Below are 22,945 nucleotides of genomic sequence, written 5' to 3' on the forward strand. Positions count from 1 at the left end.
CGTCATCTTCTCTGGATTCCAAGTCTCACAGCCTGGATTTTATACCAAATTTCTGGCTAAGACAGAAGATTCAGCAGTTTCAGTGGAGGTGAACTTTCCCTAGATCTGCATTTGGCCTCACCAGTCACCCAGCAGTTTTTCCATTTGCTTCACTTACATAACAGCTCCTGAAATAGCATATGGATTTACTATTGAAATTCAGTTGCTCACACTGACTGCATTTGAAAGTGAGCACACTCTCCGACCTTGAAATATCTCAGCAACGTAAGTCTAAGTCTCTAAGAGATTAAAATAAACATTTTATCAAGCTATGGTCCACCAGAGTAATACAGATACCTAAGCATACATCTTTGCTAAGAATTACTTTGCACGTCAAACATCACTTACGTTGTACACACAAAGTTTGTGCCTAAAAAAAAGTCCATATGTTACTAAACTTTATACAGGAGCCTTAATCTAGGTAAGGGTGAGCTTTAGCGTACAAATGAGTTTGTCTTGTTCTCTGAGCAAGTTTATGATGTTAAACCAGCACATCTGGTCAATATTTAATTTACAGCAGCAGATAGTGTGGAGCAGTCTGATTATTTGCTCAATGGTTGTAGGCAAATTATGTTCAAAGGAGCACAGCACAAGGACGGTGAGAAAAAAAAAATCAGTATCAACTCTTGAAAAATAGTTTCATTTCTTGCTTGTCTGACGGAACAACTACGGGAAACAACAACATGTTTTTTTTTTAAATCAATGCATGCAAAGAAAAGTGACCAAGCTGTGGCATATCACCTTTGCTTGATAAATATATCTCCAGCCTTGCTAAATTTATATTACATCCAATTTCAAGTGTTGAGCTCACAGAAAACCTGTGAAACATCACCTGGAAAACTGTAGTTAAGGTACACAGAAGCTATATAGTCATTCTGGGCTTCTTTGGTTATTCTTGGTTTTCAAAAATAAACTGCAGTTCTGTATCTAAAGTAGGTTGAAAAGGGAAGAAAAGAAAGGCAGATGAGATGTTCCTGGTATTCCACATGGAATAGCGAGCAAGGCAGACAATAAGTCATATAAATGGGACCCTTTGGGGCAAATGGCAACATATACATTAGCCAGTATTTTAGACTTAATTCACTAATGAGATGAAATAGTATAATAGCTTTTGAAACATGAATGTGAAATATGAATATCTTTGAAATACAGTTAGAACCAGAAGTATTTTTTTTTTAACAAGACGTTTGTTTCTTATCCGCCTTTTTTTCTCCCCATTTGCTTTTTCCCCAGAATAGCGTCCTTAAGGCCTATTGATGTACTTTATTTCCCAGGCACTCTTTTACTCTCCTTGTTCTGAGACCCAAAAGTAGCCTGCATATTAGCCAAAGATTATGAGCTTATAGCTAATAAATTCTGACTGGTGTAAAAGGCTCCAAGGGAAACAGCTAAGTGGGAGAGTGTGTGCAGACAAGCTCAACATTAGGACGCTTAAAATCAGCCCGTCAAAGAGGCCTACAAGAACAAAAATCCATGTATGTCTACTTTTAAGGAGTCTTCCATTTCCCATTGTCTTCCATCACACATTTTTCAACTGAAACTTGTAGGGTTTAACGTGTCCCCCCCAAGCACAAGACAACTTTACTTAGGCATCCAATTTGTCTGCCATTCATCAATGCCCTCCACGTGAACCTCGTGGCATCACAGAGACATTTCTATCCCCTGCATTCACAGTGCTGGAGTCTCTTGAGCCAACAAACTGTCAAATTAGTGCCAACTCATGACAGCTTTATGATATGTAATCTTGTTCACCAGCAAATGGTCTGAGACCCCCTGCTTGCTACTGCTGTCAAACAAGAAATGCTTTTTTGTATCTCTCTGATAAATTTATATTTTGAAAGCAGATTCCAGCTGGGAAAGTAGTGGTTTTGCCTCACAAAAATCTTGCATAAGTACACTTAACTGCTTTCTCCCTGTGCTACTTAAAAACAAACTTAGGCATTTTTGTTTGAAAACAGTATCTTATGGGATAGTAAATTGGATTAGATTAATTCAGGATGTACTTTGGGCCTTTGTTTCAAAATAATTAAGCACCTAACAACCAGCAAATCCCTACATCTTCCATATTCAGTGATGTTTGAAACAGTGCTAAAATATTTTCCCTGATCTCTATGAGCTGTAAAGCCCATGTATCAAAAGTGGATAAGCAGATAAACCCAGTTTATCCAAATACATTCAGAAAGAGGAAAAGTTGAGACAGAGAAACATTTTTCTTAAGCTTTCAATACGATTAACTCTGGATGAGAGAACAACTGTAAGAAATTAGAAGAGAATACACACACACACACACCTTACATAGAGGATTCCTTGAGCCAGGAAATAAGTGTTTCCTTCATGTCTCTTTATTCTAGTCACTGTAATATAAAGCAATAAGAACATACTTAGATGAGTTGTTATACGTATTCTGAAATTTTCAGCTCTTACATCCCTCTGTGTACAAGTGATCTGATATTAGCTGCCTGCATTTATTCCCTAATTGGTGGCAAAATTAACCACAAGCAGCAGCCAAAGAGAAAAATGAGTGTGTGAGAAGTGCTTAAAAGCAAGATTGCTATTTTCAATTTGTTTCATTTATAATTCAGCAGACGCAAAGGCTGCAATTCCGCAAAGTTCCCATACAGAGTATTCTAGCGAAGTCAGTGGAAGCACCAGGATTTACAGGAACAAGCCCTGTAAGCAGAGTCAAGAATAAAAACAAAATCAAAAAAGAATGTGGGAGTAACAGAAATGGACACGAAAGGCATCACTGATGGTTTCCTAGTTTAAGAAGATTCACAATACAGTCTCTCCTTTAAAAAGGTTGAGGTGCAACAACTGTGCTAGAAAACAGCCTCTGGTTTTCTTCTACTGCATCTTTCTCTGCTCTACAAAGCAGCAGAAATCATTAATGCTTTTGTCCAAGGAATTATTTTTGCAACTGTAATACACGCATCGGAGCTCAGCCAATAGGTTTTGATGAATATAGCACTCAGACAAGTCTAATACCCCCGAACTAGTCACATAAGAAACAACCTGGACAATTAACAAACAAGCTTTCAGCCACCATCACATGGATGTGTGCTAGGACTTGAAGAGACTGCAAAGCCACCTGGAAAAGGGGCCCAAAAGCACCAGAGCCCTGCCACACGGTCTCCTGATACTGTATTTCCTGTTGGGAATTGGACGATACCTTCTGATGTGATCCCGACCTCAGAAGCACACAGCTGTTCAAAGGGAAAGCATCCCAAAGCAGAGTCAGTCATGCTGCTACATGAGAAAATAGTGTTCCTAGGACACACAGAAATACAGGTATGGGTGTTTTCATGTGAGAAGACTGCTCCCAGTCAAAATCCCACTGATGGTTCCCCAAACTCATCCACCCTTCTGGTACCCAAGCACTGCAGCACATTTCAGGACAGCCAGTGACTGAGAAAAACAGTAAGAAGCACAGCGTTGCTTTCTGGCTCTCCTGCTGGAGAGGAAAGCAGAGCAGAGCTGACCCAGGCCTACTCGGGGCTCCTTGCTGGCCCAAGCTCTGTTCCCACCAGTCCCACATGCAGAGGCGGGTGGTGGCCCCTGCCAGCAGCAGCTGGGCAGAGGTAGGTGCTGCCCTACCCAAGTCTGCTTCTCCTCAGAGATATCTTCCCGTTGCTCTCATGGACAAGGACTCTGGGGCTTTAAGATCAAAAATCAATGTAGATATTCCACTATGATTTTGTAATTGAAGCTAACGCACACACACCTGTCCCTAACAGTACTTTCTAACGTGGCTGATATTAAAGCCCAATAATTAATGGAAATGAAAGATCTGCAGCTCACCCTCTTTCAGCTTTAATGTCTTTGAAAGTGTTGCTTGTTCCTGTACTGCAGCTATTCCCTGCTAGGTTACATAGCCTGAAATTTGTTTGGGGTAGACTGAAAATTTGACAGCATAAGTAGGCACGTTTTTGTACTACATTCAGCCATACAAACTAAATCGCTTTAATATTCAAAGTCTACAGTTCCTCCATCCTTGCTCTTTCTGGAACAACAAAAAAAAATCAATATGAACAATGATATATTTTTCAGAAATACTTTGTCTGCTGGAGCTCCGATTAGCAAAACAACTGTCAGATACTAGCTGAAGCGAGGTATTAGAAGAAAGAACCTCACAAGCTTCTTACGAACCTTTAAATTTAGTCCTTTAGGTTGGCATTTCTCGTATTCTAATAAGAATGTGTAGATAATGAAAACAACACTGTATTTCCCCTATAGTTATTCTTACTAATATGACTTGAAATTATTTGAATTCATAAGTAAAATCTAGAACGCATTTGGGTTGATATCACCGGGGATTTCAGTGCACCTGACAGCTGGCCATCTCGCAGCTATCAGAATCACCATGCCCACAGCCCGCAGGTCCGCACGTACAGCAGCCTGCCAGCCCAGCAGCTGAGACGCACTACTTGGTCTTTCCTGTCACACCTCAGGAGCCCAGCTCTCCCATTTACCTGCCATCTAATGAGAAACAGAGATGAAATGACCTTTCCACTCACAAGTTAACAAGCTGGAATTGCTGCTCACTTCACAGGACAGCCAGAGCCTTGAGCAACATATGTGATCTGCAGCTGTATTGCAGTAACACAGGGCTTAAAGTTAAGCAGGAAGATGCTTTTTTTATTAGTCGTCTTTGTAGTAGGGAAGTCTTATGTTGTGGGCCAGAAAAATCCCTGTTGTTCCTTCCTCTGTATCAGCACACAGGAAGGCACCTTTCCTTCTCAGTTTGAGTTTACACAGTCTAAGAGAGGGAGGGAGGTACAAAGGCTTCTTGACGCAGGAAGTGGAACCCAGGCTTTGGTCCTTGTTGCGATGCACCCATTCAGCCACATCGTCTCTCCAAAGAAAGGCTCAGGGTATCACAGTGTAGTCAGTATATAGTACAATAAGTTTATAAATACATATACTGAAGCATACTTATAAAATTTGCTTTTTCACTGTGGTGCAAGCTCCCTCAATGAAAGCTGCTGCTATAAAGTTGCATAAGGCGTCATCATCCAACCACAGGCTGTAGCAACTAATATCTGTACAGTGTATAGCTGAGCTTAAACCTTCTTGTGCTTGATCTTTGTTGGTGAACTTGTATTTATAGTCGAGGGAAAGCCATACAAAATGTACTCAATCTTTAATGGTCACTACAGTTATAAATAGTGACATTCACAACAGTCACTGTCAACCATCAAGAAAGTCCTAACAAAAAAAAAGGATTGGATTGTGATCGCAGATTTTGAAGAAAAGTACACTATAAATCTTTCAAATCTCAGCATCTGCTATAGAAAAGCAGTAATGACCAAAAGAAAAAAATACAGAGGAGGGGGGGGAGAACAAGCAGGAGATTATGGAGTATTTGTTCTTTAGTGCCACCGGAGAAAGACTCCTGAGCACAATCTGTATTTATCATGATTGCCAGACTCAATTAAACGTCAGTGTAGGCACCCTAGTTCCTGAGAGCAGGTAGATTGCTTTTATGGAGAAATATGTTCTGCAGGGAAATCAGATCAATAAAGCCCTCAAAATGTGCCACAGTTTCTTGCTAATTTTCCATTGCTTACCACTCAATAAATGAGCATTAGCCAGCCTGCATTTCCCTGATCAAGCATGTAGTTAAGTCCCCTTAAAAAGTAATCTGCTGTGCTGCACCAGACATGCTGTCCTCTAGGGGATCAGGAAGAGCCAGCGTTCCAGGCATCCCTTCTCTGCTTAGAATTGAATTTGAGTTCAGACTTTAGATAAAGCAAGAAATGAAAACAATACTTCTAAATAAAGAAAAGCATGAAGCTCATTCATTCTCTCTTTCACGAGAAAGCCTTAAAATTAATTCTCACTACCATGCTAATGCTTCACATTTGTCTTCAAAAAGCACTGTTCGGTATTAGTAACAGATGCTCCATCCAACTGATCCTTCACATATCCTGTCATTTGTTTTGGCTCTCAGAATTGCTGTTCTTAATGGATCCTTTTTCCAAGTACATCATCCTTGATGCGGTATCATTGCTGCAGATAGAAGTGCCTCTTCCTCCCCTTTAAGGCCACAGTTTTGTGATGTACCTTCCCCAACCTATTTACCACGCCATGCTAAAAATAAAAATCTTGGCAGCCTACTTAAAGATGACCTTTCAAAGGAATACTTTTTGTAAGGTCAACATGCCATTCTGTTTAAAAAATAAAAATAAAGGAAAAATAGTGAATCAACATGGAGTTGATAAATTCATAAAAACAGACCTATAGAATGTTCTGATATATACATATATTCATACACAAAGAGGATATATGCATAGAGAGAAAGATATGCATTTCAAAGTCCAGAGCAGGACTTGACATTCACTATGTAATGTCACTGAAATTTGATCATTGTTGTCTTTAAGTCAGTAAAAGTACAAGTAGTATGCACAAGAAAATGAAATCTGTCCATCATCAGAAGTTAGAGCCAGTGTGACAACATTTCCTACGTGCATATTCTTTGCTGTATTGATCTCTTTGATTAACATTGTTCCAGGAAGAAGGCATATGATCTTCTGTTATCATCATTGTCAGCAATAAACTGACACTTTTGTAGCATCCTTTTGTAACATCGTACACAAAGCAAGCACACAAGTGCTCAACAGAAATTACTCTGGCATCATTCTTCCATGTTTCCAGCTCAGCACGAGCACTAACCATATGCATATTTTAATTCTCATGCTTGAAATTAAGCATGGGTCTCAGTCCTTCATCTAGGTAGGATAAATATATGACAGAATTCCACTGGATCCTAATGTGGGCTGGGTTTCTACAGGTTCTACACACAACTCATGACATCCTATGAACAGTGCTACCCCCTTAAAAATTTGGGTGTAAAATTTGAAGATATAATTAAAAAATAAATAAATGACTAGCAAGAAAAAAAAGACATGAGTATCATTAAGAATCACTTGCAGTTGAATGCCATTCCCTGTGCATTCCATAGTATCTGTGTTAGATGCACCTGGAGAAGACAGGCTTTATATTTTTGATAATTACATTTAGTCTTTCACATCACTAAGCCCTGACATTATACATCATATAATGGGGCATGCCTTAAGAAGGAGCAGCAATATGTAGAAAGATGCATAGCTCTAACTCAGTCTGATTTCTAAGGTACCCATAGTTTCTCACTTCTAAGAAACTCCTCCATTCTGCAGATCTCTGAGGTAGGTGAGAGAAAGTTTAAGAGACACAGCACACTAATAAAAAGAGACGCCTGTGACTGCCAAGTTTCCTGTTCCTGCGAGTGCTGGCATCGCTCCTGGAACGGAGGGGAAGAACAGTCTGTTAAAGTGCTATTGTCTCCAATAGCTCAAACATCTGCAGGAATAATGAGGGGATTTACTCTTCTTTCTCCTTTCCTTTCTCCCACTTCTTGGCCACTTTCAACTACAAGCACTTGCGATGTTTGTGTACATGCCATACTGCAATATTGACTTGAATCTGGCAGCAGAAAGCCCCAGTTATTTAGCTAGCTTAACTCGTAACACCAAGTTTCTGTAGCAGCTTTTCAAAGCATTAGACTGAGAACTCATATGAAAAAAACATTCAAGATTTTCAGAAAACAATTATTCAATCCTAAGGAGTGAAAAGGAGCATCCATATAGATCTTATTAGAAGTAACTGGCCATTTTTCATTGTTGAAATTAAAGCTTTCAGTAGATCACAGAACATGAAACTTAAAGTCACATTTCCAAAATGGTCCAAGAGGATCCGTGGTCAAGCTGAGTACGTAAACATATCTAACACTAATTTTCTAAAATGCTAACAATCTTTTTAGTGTATAGCTATCATACTAGAAGGAGGTCTTAAGCATTTTAAAGCATATAAATAGGGCTTCTTCCAGAAACATGCAGGGTTTAGCTTTTGTTAACATCGTATGCTGAAACAAACAACTCCAATAGCCCCAACTCCCTCCAAAATAACTTTCCAAAGCATTCCAAGTGTGGACATGAATTAATATGCAGGAACTCATTTAAATAGTTCTGAACTTGTATTATCTGAAGCAAGCTGCCAGTATAATCCAGTTTGTCATCAAATCACATGCCAACTCATGTTCTGAGTGTCCTGGGATGTAGAGAAGTATGTTTGGTCTCTTCTGAAGGTATGCATATCTCAATTTCTTAGCCACCCGCATTAGAATTGGTACATAAGAGTTGGAACCACTTGCCAAGCGAATTAGCCCTCATGTTGGAATCATATAAATAAAATCTATTATTCTTTAAAAAATAATAATAATAATAAATGACTCCCATTTTCCTATTCTGTAGTTCTATTTAAAAGTTTAGTTGGCTTAGAAGGGGGAGTGGGCATCCTCTCCGTTACAATATACCAAGTTTTCATCTCTGAGAACTTCTAACACACATCAGCTGCAGCACTCTGACATTGTGAAAGAGGCATCTAGCGCACATACCCTGGCTACATTACACACATTTCAAATTTCGATACAAGAGTTTGGTTCCCTTCTCATTTCTCAGGTCAAAAAGGGCTAACAGCACTTCAAAAGATAGCGCACACTCTCAGCTGGAGAACTTCTTCCACTGTGGGGGCAATCAGAGTCCCAAAGGAAGCTCCTTTCTTCTACTAAAAGGAGAATTTTTGGCTGCTGAGGGAGGCAGGGCTGTGGGAGAAGATCTTTAATGAACTCAAAGCAGACACTTTGTGAATTAACAGCTGCATCACTGGACCTGTAGTCAGGAGAGACATACCCTATTACTGGCTTTGTGACCTCAGGCAGATCAGTTTTACTTAGTAATTACTGCATTACAAGTAATTGGTAGCTGTAAGATCTTGGAACGCAATATGTGCATAGTACTATTAGCCATTTCATGTTGCTTTCAGTTTAGTAACAAAATGGACAGAAGACGTCCAATGTTTCAGCCCTTCTGAAAAGTTGAAGTAGAAAGAAGACAAACCCCAGGACCTGGCTCACTAGCTGTCCCACACATGCATGGTGAGGAACAAAAAGCGAGCATGCAGACAGCGAGAAATTAATTCAAGAAGCCGAACACCCCTGGTCATACTGACAAAGCAAGGAGTAGCATCCAGACCGTCCCATCTCCAGAAATTTCCCCTTTCACAGGGGTATGAAACCATCTTCACCTGGTGCTGTTTTCAATAGCTTCATAGCTGATGCCTGACATTATTCACTTGGTTTAATCCTGCAGAAAGTACTGTGACAAGCAGTAACAACCATCACCCTCTATTCAGTCCTTTAAGGAGACCCAAGGTGCCTCCTACATCCTTTTGAAGATCAGTTCAAGGTAAAATAAAAATTTCCAATAGTTACCCAAATATCCAATAGCAGGAGAACCTGGAATATTGACATAATTTGGAGGAGAAGGAAAAAAATAAAAAATAAAAAAGCCACACACTAGAAATCATCAAGTGTTTTAACACTACAAGTCTAACACATGCAGTTACAGAATCCTCTAGAACTTCACTGGTCGCAATGATAGGCATACGTGAGGAAGCTAGTTAGGTGTAACAAACTGTACATGAGATGGGTCATATCTTGCTTTCTGAAAGCAATGCAGGTGGCTTACAGTTTTCAAAGGGGAAAAAGGAGACTAGGAGACTATCAATCATTCTGCAATGGGTTATAAAGCAGAGCCTAGATCCCAAAAGCCTAATGACATTTAGGAAGACATTCAGAATCCGCTTCCCTTCTGGTTTTGCTGAGGCTTTCCCCAGCTAGTATTAACCCCAACAACCTATCTCTTTGTGTTAGCCTCAAGCTAAGTTCTCAGTGCACCCTCGGTAAGGGATTCCTGTTCTTGTCCTGGCACCTCCGCCAGTAATGTTTCTAGTTCGAATGTAAATATTTTCTCTAGGTCAGGTCAATATTTGATATCTTGGCTTTCCCTATAAATGAAATTAATACTGCAGCAAGAACAAACCATCCAAGTTTTATCAGTTTTGAAACATAAGCTCAAAAAAGAAACCTCTCAGGTGCCCTGGAAAATATTCCTGCTATGAACTTTAGAAAATGAGTGTCATTTTTAGTACCTGCCTATAATCCAGAATCTATACTTTTCCTTTTTAAGAAAGTTTCTCCTCAGTATCAGAATGCTATGCTTATAGCTATGTTTATAGGGCTGAAGAATCTGACTATCAAGAAGTTTGCTAGAGCAAAAATTCTTCATCAGGAAGAATTATGGTAATTAACTGATGCCAGAGTCACCTATTGTACCTGGCGTCTACCTGAATTAGCAAGCACTTACCACAGTTCTCATGCGTGGTGTCCAGTTTGCCATAGGCAGGAAAAAAAAAAAAAAAAAAAAAAAAAAAAAGCCAAACAGAACAAAGAAAGAACAGGGAGCATTTTCCTGCTATAAATTTGGTATGAAGAAAAAAGATGAAATGCAGCATGTCCTCAGTGGACAAGACTAGCCTCAGACAGGGACGCACTATGACTTAGAGACGCATGTGTCAGCAGCACTAAGAGAATACACACTCGGTATGAGTTAGCTGTGTGCACCTAAAGAACAGCAGCAAGAACCTCGCAGTCTGAAGCCCACTTCTCCAGACACACATCATCAACTTCAAAAACCTATGAAGTGTATGCTTAAATCCACAAGCATGAACAGAATACCTTTGTAAAATGCTTTCCATCTCCAGCCCTGTAATGTCAGATTTTCTCAGCTAAATCAGAAAAAAAAGAGCAATATTGCTCTTCCTACCATTCAAGAACAATTTCGTCAATATACTCGAACTATGAATTTGTAGGAATCTCACATTTAGTTGCCAGTGTAAAGCACATCTTTATTCCATTCCTTTTTATAGTATTTGTCACCAACATACAACCATACTCTGTGCAAATCTACTGAAAACTAAGAACGAACAATCTAACTTCCCCTAGCTAGAATGTTTAAATATATATATATGTGCTATTTGAATGCAGAAATGAAATTATAATGAGATCCTAGAGACTGAAAAATTTCAGCAGTTGATATAGTTCAAGTGTTTTCCACTTTTCTGACCCTTGCTGCCCATATTTTTGTGAGCTGTATTGAAAGAAATCAGTCTTGGATTTTTTAATCAAAATTGGAAAGATTAAACCCATCATGTCTCAGAACAACAACAACAAACATTAAGAAAATGCTAGAACGGAGGGATCTTATGGGCTTCCTTCAGCATCACCATCTGTTTTAGACAATAGAAATATTCCGACACTATTTTACTTCAGTAGCATTTGTGATAATTAAGTACATCCCTACCACTTCTCCAGTGACATAACAAATAAGAATCATGCCCCACAATCAGTAAAACCCGTAACATCCTAGTACAGTGGCCGATGCCAGCAGGAGCCAACTGTGTGAGGTGGAAGCCAGGCACAGCTAGGAGCAGCCTGCACTTGAGGGCTTGCCTGTGGCATGAAGCAGGCTCAGCTGCTCCTTCCTGCCATTCTTCATACCTACCTGATGCCCTTTCACAAAAAGTTTTCTTCCCAGAGCATGGGACCAGAAGATTACTTCAGTCAGCCCCTTTTGCACTTCAACCCAGCTGACCAAAGACACACTTGAGTGGCTAGACGCTCTGGTTTCATGACTCACAAGTAATTAAAAAAAAAAAGAGAGTGGTAACAAGCTAAATGTAAAAAGCCCCACATCACAAAATGAAAACACCTCGCCCATGTGCCTGTTCAAGAGAACGCAGTATACCATAGTGTTACCCAAAAAAATAAGTTACTTGCATGCATAATTCTGCATGAACACTTATAGATCTTCTCCGTGGCCAGTGGGTCACAAGACAATTCCAGCTCCCAGAAAGAAGTCAGCCTGACTTTTTTTCATCTTGAGAAGGGCTGATTCACAGGACCTGAAAACAATAGTTACAAGCTGACCTGCAGCCATTTTTCTGTTGTAGACAAGGGCTCTGCACGTGTGCTGCAGACCATGGGCAAAGGTAACCACTCTTGGCACTGCCCCCTGCCCACATGGAGTTGAGCAGCCCAGGCTGCCCTGGTGAAAGAAGCAGCCTGTTGAAGTATGTACAAAGCTGTTTTCCTTCCTGATGCCCTCTCTTTTTCTCCCTGCAGTAAGGCACCGCTTTATTAAGTTATTTGGCAAAGAGCAACTTGTTCACCACTACGACAATTAGCTTAAGTTTTTCCAGGTGGGAGCTTAAACCAATGTTCATTACTGACCCCTAAAATTCAACCCAGGTCCTTGTTGCTGTCAGCAACAGGCTGACAGTGGGGTTAGAGGTACAGCACCGCACAAAGCAAAACACCACTGCCTGTTCACTCTGCGTGCTTCCAGCCTTCAACCTGCCTAACATTCCCACTTGCAGGGTCACAGGGGAAAGAGCATTCAGGATTTCAGTTCATGACAGAGTCAAAAAATTGAAATAAATCAACAGCACTCCCCCCTTCCTTAATACCGAGGGGGAAAAAAGATCTTAACCAAAGCAGCATGCTTGCCTTGTCATAGTCATTTTCTCTACCCTCAGAGGAGAGTTTATCAAAGCAGCCTGGGATTACACTAAAACTGTAACAATAACTTCACTGCTGAAAAACATGGACTTTGTGCCCCTTGCTGCCCTTTCCCTGTGCTCCAGGAATTCACTGAGGGCAGTGGAGGAAGAACCAGGCAAATTCTCAAAAGTGTGCAGCAGCCTCTGCCCGAGGTGACACTCAGCAGTGCCAGCCCTGCGCTGCAGAAGCCATTTCTGCTGATGGCCCCTGCCCAGGTGGGACAGCCAACAGCAGAAGTACCGAGGCAGTGGCAGCTGCTGTCTACAAATCACATTGACTGATGAACGAAAAGACTTCGCAAAGCTTTAGAGATACAGACCCCTAGGAGCAGGCAATACTTTCTGCTCAGAGCTTTTCTTCTTGTTTGATATCTGTGATGTTAAACTGTGTATAGGCCATGGAATAAAAAGTTGACAAAACAAAGTTCAGATGATAACAGGAAGAAAAAAAAAAGAGAGACAGAGAGAGAGAGAGAGAGAGAGAGAGAGAGAGAGAGAGAGAAAGTGTAAACACTTGAACACTTGTGTATCCTGAATAAAAGGAATTCAGGTATTTTTGTTTTGATATTACTTGGGTTTTAAAGAAACCAAGTGTTCATTATCTTTAGGAGTAACTGTTCACAAGAGCTTTGCCATTGGTGCAAAAGATACCAGTAGTACTTTCTGCAGAACCGGATTAAGTAGATACAATCAGAGCAAGTCATTTGGAAAGAGCAGCAATCCCAGGGAATACGTGAGGTAACATAACCCAGAACCATAGGTCAGGGCGGCAGCCTGTGCATCCCTGCAGTGCTGGGGGATGCCACATCAGCAGCGCACACATACCAGACACCCCACACAAGCCAGCCCTCTCCTGCTCCAGGGCCATCAGTGCTCAGGTCCACCGCTGCCTTTCAGCATCCCTCTGCAGACCTGTTATCCAGTCATCTCCCTGTGCCTATTCTGAGTTAGGAGAGATCAACAGCATGACTGAATATCATATGCAATCCCTAGCGTCAAGCCCTGTAACAAGCCGTGCATTTTAAGTGCATCACATCTATTGGTGACAAATTTTGCAATGGAGACAATTTAGGGAGCTGGAGACGATTTAGCACAACGTGCACACAAACAAAAGTAAATAAATGAATAATACAATCAACCTCTCAAGCTCTTTTTATGGACTGTCTAAATTTGCCTGGCTCTTTTGGCCTGTTGCAGAGAAACAGTCATCCCAGGTAAGACAAGTGGGTGCCTAAGGCTTGTACATTTTTCTGTTCCCAGAGCTTGGCCCACAGAGCAGAGAGTAGAACAGGAGTTCACTGAAGCCTGAGACATACAGAAGTAAACCGCTTCAAAACCCAAATTAAAAACCTGCAAAGACAATGAAGAGTGTGAGGTTAAAGCAAATGCTTTTTAACGGATATCAGTGAGAGCAGCATGCTACCACACCTACGTTGCCCAGGTTAATATAAAAGAAGTGCCTTCAAACAGAAGAGTGTGACCGAACACTACAGCATCGATCTGCTCAGCCAAAGCCACCTCTGTACTAAGAGCCATTTCTCAGCCGACCTGACAAAAACACCTCTCTTCTGCTCACTCTAAAGTCCTTGACCCCATTTCTTTCACACTCTGCTCTCACACCTCTCATCCTGCTCTGGAGCTGTCTGGCTGTCCACCCTGCTCACAGCAAGACATGCATACGTGTGTATGTATATGCGGTTGCAAGTCACGATGTGCTGTTTCCACAAGTAGTTTACCGTCTCTCACCATATACAGCTGACTTCAGGAAACTGCCAGGTGGGCTTACTTGTCTAAATACTGAAAACATTGCCATTGCAATTAAACCTTACAACTTTTTCTGAAGAAGAGTTTCAGGCTCAGTTTCTGAGCAAGTCTCTAGGCTGGCCATCTCTCCACAAGTGCCATTTCCCAAGAGGCAACCGCTGAACATATGCTGCCCTATTTTCCACTTTCCATTTTCCTATTTTCCTATTTTCAGATTTACTACACTCTAGAGAAAATAAATCTTTGTATCTATGAAAAAAATCAACGTGAACTTATTACAAATGTGCAGTTTCTGAGCTTATTTTTAGGAGTTGGTTGAAACATCAGGGTTTTTTCCTGGTAAAATTTTGTTTCCTTTTTTCTACTTCAAACATGCCTCTGATTTGACTAACAGAAAATCAGAGAAGACAGTTATTGCTAGCCTGAAAATTTAGTTGCAATACTACCTCCTTCCTCCTGACAAAAACTTTAGTAAGGCAAAGCATTTCCTGAGTGTCAGAAAGAATATTATTACGTATCAAAACAGAAGAGTTACGTTTGCCTACTACTTATCTGTTCTAATACTTATTCCAAACTTTCACATTTGGACACACAGCTGCAGGTGTAATGCAGATCCTGACACGGGAATAAGCATAAGCTGCTCCTTCACCTTACACATCAAAGCAGGCATCATTCCCGGCCCCAACACACACACAGGAGGTATCAACCACCACCCTGTGCTGCTGCTCAAGGACCACCAGAGGTTTGGTGCGGTGAAGGGGACATCAACCAGAGAACAAGGAGGAGGGTCCAAGGTGCCTGTCTGCTTGCTCTGGGGTTGTCAAGCCACTTGCCATCTCAGAGCACAGGTACTGCGCTTACAGACCTGCTTCCAAGTTCTCTCCTAATGAATGCCCTTTTGCCACATGAATGCAGTGACTCTATTCACATAAGGCAAATGGAGAAACTTCTGCACCAGACATGAGTTCAGAGGTGCAAAACAAACATCCAGAAGAAAAAGAGGGAGCGTGGGAAGAACAGAAAACAAGTAACCACAGAGTTAGTCTCCTCAGAAACTGTCATCCTTTACGCTTATAATGCACCTAGCAAACCAAAAGGCTTAGAAGAACAGGGGACTGCAGGTGCCACTGTGTTTGCACGATTTATTTTATCCAATGCAGATCCTTTCCTAAAGCTGTGATACCATATTCTTCAGGAAGACATAGTGCAATACATAGTGCATTCTGTAGAAAGTATGCTCAACCTCCAAAGAAGCTTAGGTTAAAGAGCCCTCTACTGAAACCTCTGTTCTGTCACAAGCTTGCTCAGCTTCGTAACTTCCCTTTCTCATCCACCTCTCAGAGCAGTTGCATTGATTGTTCAAGCCATAATGTCATAGCCTCCCCTTTTAGCTAATACAGTCATATCCTAGAGATACTCACTTTTTTAAAAAAAATATTTTTATTTAAAACAGTTTTTCTTCTGACAGTAATGGTGCTCACTAAGCCCGAATTCCCCATCACCCAAAACAATCAGAGAACAGTCTTCAAGACCTACATTTAGCTACCCCGACCTACACCTTTGCATGCACCTAGGCATTCTTCAAGCAGAAAAGAGCACAGCTGTTCTTGCAAAAATTTTACAGCACACGTAATTCCGAGCATAAAACAGTGGTTAATGCTTTCAAGAAGAATTTTGCTAGTCAGCCTTCAAGTATTTACAAATATTGCATTTCTTTGCTTACTAGCTGCCTTTAAAATGAATGTTTTCCCCCCACTAGTAAATACAGATCTGTGCATTACAGGCAATTTTTATTTAACATCGTTCAGCATAGCTTCTCCTCCAAAGTAGCAAAATATATCTTAGAAAGATCACTTTACTTCTGTGGAGTAGAAGAGTGTGAATAGCTCCATATTTTACAGAAGATCAATTAAATTCATTTTCAGTAAAAAAAAAAAAAAAAAAAACTCAGTAAAAATGTAAAAGATAGGGGAGAAAAAGAGAGAAAAAGAAAACAGAACTGAAAAAGTAAATTGCATGTAAACTTTCCACAGATAGCAACCAAAGAATAAAACGCAGTTGTCTGACGCAGAGAAGGTTAAGGGGACGAAAGAATGAATTGGGTGGACATGAAAAATTGAAGGAAAGACAAATTCGGAACTGATGTCAGGCCACACATTTTAATTGCGGAACTGCATGCCAGACATTAACACAGAGCTGGGGTCATTCAGAGAACGATCAAAGGGCACTGGGGGGACATTGGGCACTGGGGTGTAGCAACTTTGTACAGAAAAATCTTACTAGCCTTTTTTAACTTGTGCTATTGCTGGATCATTCAAAATAGCTAGCACAAACTGTGCGGCTCCTTTAGGAAAAAACAATGAAAATAGTCATACCATCGAGGTTGTCAATCATAAACAAGAAAAACTACAGGCATTCAAAATAAACTGCCCCTTTGGAGCGGAGGTCACCTTGTCAATATCAATCTTCTCATTTTGATGCATATTAAGAGCTATTGGAGTATCCCCTTTTATCCTATGACTGTGAATTGACCTTACTGACATTACTGAATACAATATGGTCATTTAAGGATGTGGTAATTATTGGTAACTGCACTAACTAAGTTAGTAGCACACAGGACACCATTGCTTTGGCTTGTATTGCCACCTGGTCTTTATTTAGATAGATTTGTTATTTGCTATGCCTTGACTCAAACTATGTTCACACCACTTGTTTTCCACTGGACTCCCATGAAAATTTACACTAGAAAAAGACCATGTTTCACCTGGAAAAAATAAAATAAATCTGTTGCTTTACATGTTTTAAGTTAGCCTATAAGAATTCATATTACACTAACACCTTTAGTTTTCCACTCTGCAAACACACTCTCTTCAGAACAACATGTTTTAAAAAATAAGAACTGTTCAAGTGGGAAACCAGCTCACTGTGGCTGTATGTTGCCTTGTATGATCTTCTTGCTCATGAGCAGCAAGCAGTTCTTGAAAGGAAATATTTTACGTGTACTGCTACCTTCAGTACAGTATCAAAATGCTCTTTGCCACCTCACATTCACTCCTCATGCAAAAACACTTGCAAATGAATCAAACAGGACTTTTGTCAAAACATGACATAGAAGGACCAGCCAAAACTGAGTAAAAAAAAAAAAAAAAAAAAAAAAAAAGAGCTTGAAGAGCTCCTGTGAAATGTGTCACAGCTGGTCACCACAGAGGTGACAACACACACCCCAGCACCTCTGATAACAGCTCAACAGAAGCAAAACCCTGCAAGATGCAGTGTCCTTTCCCCAGGCCACACTCTACTTCCAGATCAAACCAAAGGCAAAACAGCCCATCTCTAAGACTCAAGATTAAGAAGGGCAGGTGCTTAAGGTGTCTATGCATATATACATGAGCTCTTTTTTGCACAAATTCTGATCAGCCACAGCCTTGTGAGCCCAAACACTGGCCTTGGGAGGACATTGGTCAATCTGGACACACACACCAGCTGCTGTGCCACTGCTAAATGTAAGCAACAGCACTTCCTTGTACATCACCTCCTCTTAGTCTGAAATCGGCTTTACTGATTTACTGGCCAAGATATATAATGTGATCACCATAGAGATGAATTTCTGTTAAAAGAAAAAAGAAAATCAATAGTAGCTTGGGCTAGAAAGGAACCTTGGAATTGATTTGGAGATGACAAGCTGGGCTTAGGCCCAAAGCAAAAGATCCTGGCCAAACAGAGTCTAATGCTTTTAGAGTTCATTTAAAGATGACCCCAAATTAAATTTCCAATTGCAGGGGCCTAATTCACTCCAGATTGTTTAGCAATACTGCTAAAAAAAATAAAATAAAAAATCCTGACATGAATATCCTTCAGAGGTTTTGGAGTTCAGTTTAATAAATTTTTAATCAGGCGTTGTATATTCTTCCATGCTTGTTCACTTTTGTTGCTGTAGGTTGTCACATTCTGTTAAGCCTGAGGATCAATAAGGAGGCAAGCTCCTCTGACAGCTTGCAAACACTACTGTTTTCTTCACACTGTTTCAATTCAGTGCTTGTTCTTTCATAGATAAACCCACATTTTTAAAAGCTATTGCTTTTCCTCCAAAATTGATAGAAAAAGAGCGTAGCCCCATTTTAAACTAAGCATCTCACTTTGTTTGGCCACATCACGAGTCAAATCTAAGAAGTTATCTGGCTTTAAAGATTGCCATGCACTCATCCTTCCAGACTGCAGCAGCCCCATCACATCTGATTCATCTGCAGTGCATTCTTACCTGTAAACTGTGCCAGAGACATTTGCTCCAGCAACTGTGTGAGAAGTGAGAATAAACCACACACTGACAACCATCAAAAGGTCACTGAACCAGCTCCCACGGGGCAATGCCATTACGTACATTCAGAAAAAGATCTGGAGCACCAGAAGGGCAGTGGTGAGCAGCCATAGCCCAGCTGTGACCCAGAGTATTTCAGTAGCCCCATCCAGGCCTGACTGGTACCTTTGCATGGCTGCCAATGCAACAGCCCTACTGTTTTTGTTAAGTGTCACACTATAAAGATAATGGTGATGGAGAGAACAGGGAGTGAGGAAAAAGAGGAGATAAAGGTGAAAAACACTTCTTTAAAGTGAGCTATACTTGCTTTAATGATGGCTTCAATTGTGTCTTCACACACAATTAATGCTAGATTTTCACACTACCACTCATTTGGCAGAACATATTTAAGTCAATACAAATTGCAGATCTGATTTCAAATTAGCAAGATCACCAATGAATTATATGATGAGAATGATAGCAAGTCTGCGCTGGCACCAGGCTTTAGCATGCCACCTGGTATTCCAGATTGCACTGATCCCAGCCTGTGCTGATCCTCACCACCTGGTATATTGCAAAATGCCTCTCCTGCAATACTGCAAGGCTTTCTGAGCAGCCCTCTTGGAGGGAGAGCCCTTCTGTTTCCAAGGTCACCCACATTTCCAAGTACCAGTCTTGCAGAAAGGCTGCTCAGCTGGATCAGACCTTTGTTTGTATCTCAGCACTGCAAGAGCTGTGCACTATTGTAACCTGCTTATTACCGACCCCGACACGGTGCTCGTTCTTGAAACCAAGAACATTGCCTCATGCACGCTCTGCTTTTTGACAACAGTTACAGTCCTCCTGGGCATGATCCGTGACAAGCACCCTCATTCAAAATCAGCATACATGCTTCTGCCTAGACTGTCATCTCTTTTCTGCTCCTCTGCTGCTGTAGCTTCACTTTATACAGCACTGAGCACCAGTACTCCACAAGAAAAGATGAAAGTGGCCTTGGCTTGACAGATAAATAACCGTTACAGACCCATCTCCTTCCCTACTTTCTCAGGTCAGTTTGCACATCAGCTCATCACTGTCCCCTTGTTACAGCTGGGGGAACACCACAAATGAAAGCTTGCCCAGATGATGCCCAGCACACACCTTAGGAAGCCCTGCTGTTTGCTAGGTTGAAGATACCTTGTGTTATACAGTCTAAGCAAGAAAAACAACTTTTTTAGCGTGAACAGAAAATTTTGCTACCCCAAAAACAATGCATGGGAATCTATATTGCTGTGTTGAGCAATAGATTATTTTGCAACTCCAAACAACGAAACGACCAACCACACAGCAGTGGAAGTCAAATGCCTGACCTATGTTGACAGGCAGAAGGGAGTCAGGCAGGGTCCAGCCCCGCCTCCCTGTGGAAGCATTCCTTTTAGCAGAAGCAAGTTACCACTATCGCTGCGGGCATGCAGCTCTGCATTGCCATTTATCTTCTTGAAAACTGACAGCACAAAGCTCCAGGGGTGAGGGACAAAGAAAAATGGACAGAAGCTACAAGCCCCAGCCAGGGCCCCTGAGGGGCTCCCAGGGGCACAGCATGCAGGATGTGGTGCCCCAGCCCTCACCACCCACCCAGGGACATGCAGACAGCTGAGACACAAGGCTCAGGGAGCAGTGCCATCAGCAAACCAGCCCAGGCCACCATCCCCTAGCTCCACAGCTACCAAGTACCAGGATTGATACAAAATTCAGAACAGCATGCATAGCTCAGAAAGCCTTTTTCTTACATTAACCGGCGGTTCCTAAGGAGGAGCCCACAAACACTGAAGAGTCAGTAGAACAAAGGATCCTTCTCATTTACCGAGTTTCACCGTGTTCTCCAGCTCTGGCAGCTTCCCCTTCTGTCCTCTACCTTCCAATAGAGCAGCTTCAGCCACCTGAGGTATGGCAGCTTAGAGGCTGAAACACCTGCAAAACAAGTGGTAACTGGCCAGTCACCTTAATCAGAAAAGCCTGTGCCTCATCTGTAACACCACAGAGGCCTAGAAAATTTTCCTGGGTCTAGCTAGCCTAACAGAGGGAGGGGAACCAAGGAACTGCCAGGAATACACAGAGCCTCCTTGGGTGAAACAATAAAAGAAGGCAAATAAAACATTTGTGGGTGGCCCAGTTGCACACTAAAAACAAAAAAGATACACAAAGTGGCACAAGACTTGCCAAAATGAAGTTAAATCACCGTGATTAAAACAAACAAAAAAGTGCATATTTTAACAGATAGGATAAAGATATATGGAAGTAGCGCTTAGTGTCACAGAGCTAGAGTGATCTAAATCCAGTCCCAGGAATGCTAGAACACATTGTCACTCCGTTGCTTTATTTCCTACCTTGGCAAATGGAGATAATTTATGATCTTCCTGTTATCAGAGTAGCTTAAAGGCTTCTTATGCTAACCCATAACAAGTGAAAAACATTGAGAGTCTTAGAGTGTAGGTAGAATAAAAATGCAAAATATATTAGCTTTCCACATGAGCTATGGCTGGAAGGAAAATAGGAGGCTAAGCAGACAAATTGCTTTACTCAGTATGGCAAATTATCCATTCCAAAAGGCAAGTAGTGGCATGAAAATAATAAGTGAATGTTAGAGGGCATTAGCAGAGGTGTAAGAACTTTCCACCATTAACAGTGTTAGTTTATGCTTTTAGGTTTACTGGAAATTAGCCATACCTCTCTAAAGCTTATCAACACTTGCTTGAAATTAAACCTTGAACCCTGAAATACCAGCATCTCTGTCATTTCGTAATAATAAATCTTAAATAACATAAACTAATACTTTTCCATGTTGGTCAAAAAAAAAAAAAACCTGCTTCTAGTAGTTTCAGAGGCAAAAGTCCACTTACCCTTGCCTCTCTTAGTATATGCTCATTTGTTTCAATGACGACATTAAAATTCAAGAGCAGCCAGATCTATTTCACCTCTCCAATTTAGCAGAGCGGCTGCTTTGGAGTCACAGCTGAAACCCCAGTGGCACAGACTGTCCTCAGCAGGGCACGCTGCGTACGTGTGACCAGCATACGCTCCAGCCCAAAGCTTGGCTGTGTGGTCAAAGTCAGCGAGGTGAAGCAACAAGGCAGGCTCTCAGAGACCGTATTATGGGTGTGAATGGAGCAAGTTGTGTGATGTTGTGAAACAGTCAGGGAGAAACAGCTTCTGGGCTGGGGGAGTAAGCGGCTGGGAGGGTCCTGCTTTACACAGCTAGTCACAGTTAAATAAAGAACACATTTCCCTAACAAGCCCTTTTCCCCCTATAACAACATGATGAATTAGGTTTAATAGCTACTCCAGTTCACTGCTTGAGAAGATTAAAGTGGTATCTTTCAGTTTTCCAGGAGCAAAAGATTGGATCGCTATTGTTCTTACTTGCAAAGCCGCCTGAGACTAACGGGCATCGCTCCATCTGGGAGACAAAAATCTGCCCTTCCAGCTGAGACCATAACCCTTGCGTATCGATCAAACATCCACCTCCCTTCCACATAATAGAATTTCCCGGTGAGCTAATTGTTTTCACTCCTTTCATCTCTGTAAATGAGGTCAATGGCAAGGGCAAAAAAAGAGAGAATTAGCTCGAAGTGTTCTTGGCTTCAAAGCAAGAGGAGATGGAGCTTCCAGATTTTGGAGTGTGCCATACAGGGTCTATTATAAACCATTATGGGACTTCCCAAATACTCTGAACATAGACTTGCTTCTTCTTAGGACAATGCTTGACCGCTGTGCCTGAGGATTTACACTTTCTACATCTACTATTATTATTATATGGCTGTGCCACTTGTGGGTAAACGATGGCCTTAATTCATGATGTTTAATTCTTCCAACAGTGACTGGCTATCATCCACCACTCCTAAAAGACCCTACAAAAATGCTCAAAGCTTCACACCAGACGAGGAGGCAGGCACGGACCACAGCATTTATCAGTGCCTCATCTTCACTGCCATCCATCTACCTGGGGAGATGGGGCCACACAGCACCACCTGCCCCTGCCGCCCTGCTTTGTACGGGTGTAAGCAAGACAAGCTGGAGCTGTAATGGTGCAAACGGATCTGAAAAGAAAACTGGAGCACCAGGAAAGATGCACAAAACAAGGTTAAAGCCTAATCCTCAGGGGAAGAAAAAAAAAAAAAAAAAAAAAAGTGGATTTTTGTCACTCTCTCCCAAAGTAGCAAGGATGCACTGAGGTCTGGTCTTCAGCCTTCCTCCCATTTCACACACACACCCTGCTTGGCCACACGTCCTAAATCAAGGCTTTACCCTGTGTAATACTGCAGTTTCCCCTGTGGATGCTGAATGAAGAGCTCAGCACCAAATTAATTGCTTCCC

At 41.4% G+C, this 22,945-nt stretch overlaps 1 long non-coding RNA gene across 2 annotated transcripts in view; it reads right to left on the reverse strand.

The window, feature by feature from the left end:
- LOC118169405 overlaps window positions 1-21,773 on the reverse strand; it is a 161,141-nt gene extending 139,368 nt beyond the window's left edge. The window contains exons 1-3 of one of the 2 annotated variants that reach the window (XR_004752075.1): window positions 21,472-21,773; window positions 20,436-20,542; window positions 2,330-2,393 (exon numbers count right to left, since the gene is read on the reverse strand). This is a non-coding gene — a long non-coding RNA (uncharacterized LOC118169405). The remainder of the gene's footprint in view (window positions 1-2,329; window positions 2,394-20,435; window positions 20,543-21,471) is intronic. The other variant, XR_004752074.1, reaches the window with a different exon arrangement.
- Window positions 21,774-22,945: the final 1,172 nt, after the last annotated feature.

Source organism: Oxyura jamaicensis, chromosome 6 (genome assembly GCF_011077185.1).
Source record: "Oxyura jamaicensis isolate SHBP4307 breed ruddy duck chromosome 6, BPBGC_Ojam_1.0, whole genome shotgun sequence".
NCBI classification, from domain to species: domain Eukaryota; kingdom Metazoa; phylum Chordata; class Aves; order Anseriformes; family Anatidae; genus Oxyura; species Oxyura jamaicensis.